Below are 6,183 nucleotides of genomic sequence, written 5' to 3'. Positions count from 1 at the left end.
ATTGTATATACTAATACAAATTGGTTATAAAAAGGTGGTATTTAAGACACTGATGCCATTTTTAGCTTACTGGAATCACACCAAGACTCTTTAAAAAATGAACACAGTGCAAAAAAATGCCTTCTGCATTGCAAAATTATGATTAAGAATGAATAAATGCTGGTAACAGTTACTAAATCTCTTTGTCACACATTGTGGTCCTGTCTGCACTATACATTTAAAGTCCCTGCCTCTGAAAGGTCTACAAAGAACTATATAAAAGATTAGTCAAACAATGCCAATAAAAGCAAATGTTTAAACAAGGCTGGCATGCAATCTTAGCAAAACATAAAATCAGCAACTTAAAAAAAAATTATACACAATAATATTGTGTATGAAGAATAGCATGGATAGGCTTGCTGGGGGGGCAGGGGGTGTTTTTAGCAGATGCTGAAAACAACACAGTGAAGACATCTGCCTAAAATCAATGGACAGGGAGTTCCAGAGAGTAGGTACTGCTGGTGGAATGGGACTGGTGGGACTGGTGCAATGGAAGGCAAAGAAGCCAAGAGTAGCTGGGGCCAACCAATTCTAGGTTTGTCCCTATTCGCTGCCTCCCTGCTGAGTTATACAAGGGCAAAACAGACTGAGAAGGAGGAAGCTGACAGCCAGCATCACACACACACCCCAGACTGGCTGTAAGAAGGAAAGTGTCAGGGACAGGAATGGTGGAAACCGCCCCCCCCCATCCTGACCCTTCCAGGGAGGGGGAGAAGGAAGACAGTCTAGACTGACAACAGGGGTTTGAGGGAGGTCACAGCTCAGAGGCAGATGGTGGGTAAAGTTGGGAAACCATGGGAGAGCCAGAGCAACATTTGGCTGACATGTTGTCAGTAGAAAGCATTCCAGAACCTCTATCTCCCAGAACCCGGCGAGCCTTAAAAGTAGGAGAGCAAAGAGCTCAAAGACAGAGGGCCCTTAGCAGCACCCATAGAGGAGATGATGATGATGATGAATGAGGGATGGGAGAGACTCGGGACAATGCCCTTATCCAAGAAGCTGGGTTCTATAGCCTCTCTGTGTAAAGTTTGAAATAAAAAAGGACTGTAAGAAACTTTCCCTTGTCTTCATACTTTCCTGGGCAACCAGCCGGGAGTCACTGACATCACCCCAACAGGAGACAGTTATGGGTTGGCTGAGGGCAGAATGAAGCCACTGCCCTATTTGCCTTAATCAATCAGCCTCTGCTGAAAAGTCAGGATAGAAGCTTTCTACGATTATGCGTGGCATTGAGATAGTGAATAGTTAAAACTGTGGAACTCACACCCACAGGAGTCTTCCAAAGCAACTACTCTGTTCCGAACTTAAAAATGGAAAGCGTAATGCTGGTGGTCAACAAAAGAGGTTTAAAGACTGTCTCGAGGCAATTTTTAAAAAATGTAGTACAGTGGTACCTCGGGTTAAGTACTTAATTCGTTCCGGAGGTCCGTTCTTAACCTGAAACTGTTCTTAACCTGAAGCACCACTTTAGCTAATGGGGCCTCCTGCTGCTGCCGCGCCACCGTAACACGATTTCTGTTCTCATCCTGAAGCAAAGATCTTAACCTGAAGCATTATTTCTGGGTTAGCAGAGTCTGTAACCTGAAGCATATGTAACCTGAAGCGTATGTAACCCGAGGTACCACTGTATAAACACCAACAATTGGGAAACGCCTGCGAGCACTCCAATTGGAGAAGAGCCTTTACCAAAGGTGTCGTGGGCTTTGAAGACACTCGAACTCAGGACGCAAGGGAGAAACATGCTAAGAGAAAGGCATGTTTGGCAAATCCACACTGTGATCAACTCCTGCCTGGAAACCTATGTCCCCACTATGGAAGGACGTGTGGATCCAGAATTGGCCTCCACAGTCACTTACGGACTCATTGTTAAAACTGTGTTTATGGAAGAGAATCTTACTGGGCTACGAATCATCGCCAAAGACGAAGAATGGGTTGGCTGAGGGCAGAATGAAGCCAGTGGGCCACTGCCCTATTTGCCCTAATGGACCAGCCTCTGATCAGGTTAGAAACTTTCTAAGATTATGTGTGGCATTGAGAAAGTGGATAGTTAAAACTGTGGAACTCACAGCCACAGGAGTCGGTGATGAGAGCTTCAGCTCTCTATATTGGACAAACAGGCCAAACCTTACGCCAAAGGATAAACGGACATAAATCTGACATCAGGAATCACAAGACAGAGAAACCAGTAGGAGAACACTTCAATCTCCCAGGACATTCTATACAAGATCTCAAAGTAGCTGTTCTATTACAAAGGAATTTCAGAAATAGACTGGAAAGAGAAGCTGCTGAATTGCAACTTATTACCAGACTTAAAACCATGGAGAGACCTGGTCTGAACAAAGACATTGGATTCTTATCTCATTATACATGACAAAGCCATTTTTCACCTTCTCACCCCTTGCTTTTTCCTGTAAGACCTATTGCAGTCGTTAAGAGTCGTCAACAGGCTCATCACAGCTATCTGCCAATCACCCATTCCCACCACCCTTCTGAGTAATACCCCTCCCCACCTTCTCACTATATAGAAGGGTCTGGTGACTTCTGTTTCAGTGTATCTGAAGAAGTGTGCATGCACACGAAAGCTCATACCTAGAACTAACTTAGTTGGTCTTTAAGGTGCTACTAGAAGGAATTTTTAGCTTTAAAAGAGATTTTGGCAAATTCATGGAGGACAAGGCTATTGATGACCACTAGCTGGAATGGCAACGCTTTGGCTCCACAGTCAGCGGCAGGAATTAAACCACAGGATGGGAGAGAACTTGAATCCTGCTTGCTGGTTTCCCACCAGTATCTGCACTGCAGGGGGTTGGACCAGATGATCCCTTCCAACTGTATAGTCTTATAACTCTATTATCTGGTTGGCCACTATGAGAACAGGAAGGAAGGAAGGAAGGAAGGAAGGAAGGAAGGAAGGAAGGAAGGAAGGAAGGAATCTTTATTTGCATCAGCCATCGGCCATAGCAATAAAACAACTATACGATATACAAAGAATACAAATAAAAAGTGAATTATATAAAATACATTTTAGGGTTTTGAATCAATAGTCAAATAGTGGATCTTATTCTGATTGCCCCAGCTAAAAACCTTGCAACCTTTGCTGTCACCTGCTCATCTTGATCTGCCAAAAGGAAGGACACTGTGGCAGTGGTTGGGCGACCCAGAATGGTCAATAAAAGAGAGATCTCATTCCTCAAGCCTTTATAAAGAGGGCAAGCCAGAAGGGCATGTGCCACCAATTTGGTACTGCCATCTCCACAGGGGCATAAGTGTTTTTTGTGTGGAATCTGTTGGAATCATCCCTTGAGTACAGCCAAGGGCAATATATTCAATCTTGCAAGAGTAAAAGCACGTCTATGTTTTAGAATTGCTAGGTTATGCAGATAGAGTGCCAGAGATGGGAAGGTAGAAAATAGTCAAACCGTGGGCAAAATTTCCTTATTGTGGCCAAGTTGTTCTGACGCTCGATATCATCTATGCACTGACAAATTAGACTGTTTGCTTTACTAAAACCCAAAGTGAGTAGCTGTTGTGGTGATAAACCACAAGAGTGAAGTTTTTGGTAGACAATTTTAGTCCAGGCGCTCTTGTGACAATCTTGCAGCAGTAGAGTTATTAGACGTGGGGAGGGGGGTTTGCATTTAGGCAAAGCCAATAGTTAAGTGTTCTACACCAGATCCATAATTCTACCGAGGAAAGATTAGCCTCTAGGCACAATGATGCGTTTGGAACACAGGGTGGTACAGAGAAAATTTGCCTTAAGAACTTTGATTGGACAGCTTCCGTAGATCCAAAGTGAGTGCCTGTCCAAATCTGAACCCCAGATAATAACTGTGCTAGGGGTTTAGCTTGGAGCACTTCCAGGACTAATGGTATATGTTTACCACCTTTTGTGTGGAAAACGCGTGTCAGAATTTTGGCACTTTGGGACACTTTTTCTTTTGCACATGCTAGACTGAGGGCCATTGGTCTAATGCAACAAACTCCACTTACGTCCTTATGGTTGCTACCACACCGAAGGGTTGATTCGTTGCAAGTGCAGAAGGAACATTACATGGCAGATGAAAAAGTGTTGAACAGGCATTGACTGAAGACAGAAACTAATTTGCAGGTTACCATTTTTGTTTTCAGATAGAAACATCCCCCGCAAAAATTAAAATAAAATATGGAGAGCATTAAAAGGAATTATTCTGACCATATTTATAACACCTGCCTTAGAGGATGGCATTAATGGATGAGGCATTGCTGGGAACCTTTTAAAATACACACTGACCCACTTGTATGAGTGCATTAAAGGTCGACGTAGGCAATGTTCTTCCCGGTGTGGATTCTGCACCATAATTGAGACCACCTGCCTGCACCGATTACGTGAACCATATTTGACTTCTCTTCGTATTCAGGCATTATCCCCGCTGCGACAAACAGTTCTTGTTTACATAGCAAAAAATAAAAAATATATACATGAAAAGGAGTTTATTTTAGCTGCCGTTTAATACATGTCAGCAGCTGGAAAATGAAAATGGGGAGAAGCCCTCCCAGCTTCTATAGAACTGTGCAAGAAAAAATCTGAAAAATGAGGTTAGACACACAAGAAAAGGTTTTATTTTCTTTAAAAAACAAAAAGAATTATATCCTTGTTAGATTCCTAGATCTGCACAATACTTGCCAGCAAGACTCGTGTAGCTTATAAGGGAGGCACACTATTTAGTTCCCAATCATCAGTTGCTTCATACGTCTTGTGCTAAAAAATCTAATTATTCTGATTGTGTTTAAATAAAACACCAAAACGCATTAAATTTTCAGACAATTTATTTTTATATGGCACCAGATCAGAAGCCCAATACGCTCTCCAGAAGGGGTGGTGGGCAAACAATTGATATAAAACAATAATTTCCTGTTTTAGGCAACCTTGTCCCCACCAAAAACAATGGAAACTCAATCATTGGTTCAAACAAGGAGAATGGGCCTTGCAATCTCAGATTTACTTGATGTATACAAAGTATTACAGCAGAAGGTCATCAATGGGGGTTTGGGGTACATCTTTAAAAAAAAAAAACCTACTCCCTATTCAGTTTTGCATAAAACAAGCAGCACTTTGCATTTCCAAGCTCAATGTTTTCCCTGCACTTTGCATACATTCCATGCCCAACTATACACCAAAAAAAAGACAATGCAGATTGTGAGTGCAAATACTCAAATAGCATCGTGATAACAAGCTCTGAAATGAGCGCAACCTATTCCAGTCCCAATTTCTTAACTATTTTGAATTTGACAGTTATGCATTGTGCAATAGTAAATCTGTTCAGAAGGTCAGGTTCTAAATCTTAGGTCATAAAAGTTGGTGGATGTGATGCATACACACAACTGCATTTTGAGCCCCTCTCCCAGAAGGTGACTTAAGAGATCTTTCTTAAAACCACTTGTGGACCACCTGACATTATGCCTTGTTTGGTGCTTTGCTCCTGAATCCAGAAAAAGTTGAAGTTTGGGCTAGGGAATGCACACACAAACATACACATCACAGGGCATCGATTCAAAAACAGAAGCATTCATCCCCTCCTTTATGTACACAAATATACAATAAGAGTTCAAACATCTACCAGTAGAAAGTTATCATTAAATGTACACTGAATTTGCTTTTTCACTACTGGTCATTGCAAGAAAGGAAGGTTGAGCTGAGTGGTAAGGAATGTGTTATGCACACAAAAGGTCCAGGGTTCCATCTGTTTGGCTCCTCTGCAGCATCTTCAACTCAACAGAACATTAAATTGTGGAGCTGGGCTGAAGGAAAGAAATCTGAAAATCTCAGATTACGTTTCTGCTTTAAAGCTACATTTCGAAACTCTCACATCTGACATCAAAATGTAAACACTGACAAGCAAAGGCTTTTGCTTTCTCACTGGAAATGGCATAAACATGGTGGCTGCACACTTGCAGATAGAAGGTGACATCTTCCATGCCCTTAAAGTTGCCTTGATGGGTGGCCCTGTTTTCGGAGTTTTTGAGAGTTCTACTCAGGCAGCATAGGGTGCATGGGTAAGATTGCCATATGTTGAAGAGCAAAAGAGAGGACACATTTGCCAATGCCTGGGGTGGGATGGGGAAGGAGGTGCGAGAGAGAAGATGCTGGCCTACATAGCCCTATGG

Source organism: Podarcis erhardii (assembly GCF_964252035.2).
Source record: "Podarcis erhardii genome assembly, chromosome: 1".
Lineage (NCBI taxonomy): Eukaryota > Metazoa > Chordata > Lepidosauria > Squamata > Lacertidae > Podarcis > Podarcis erhardii.
Note: the sequence above shows the minus strand (reverse complement) of the source record.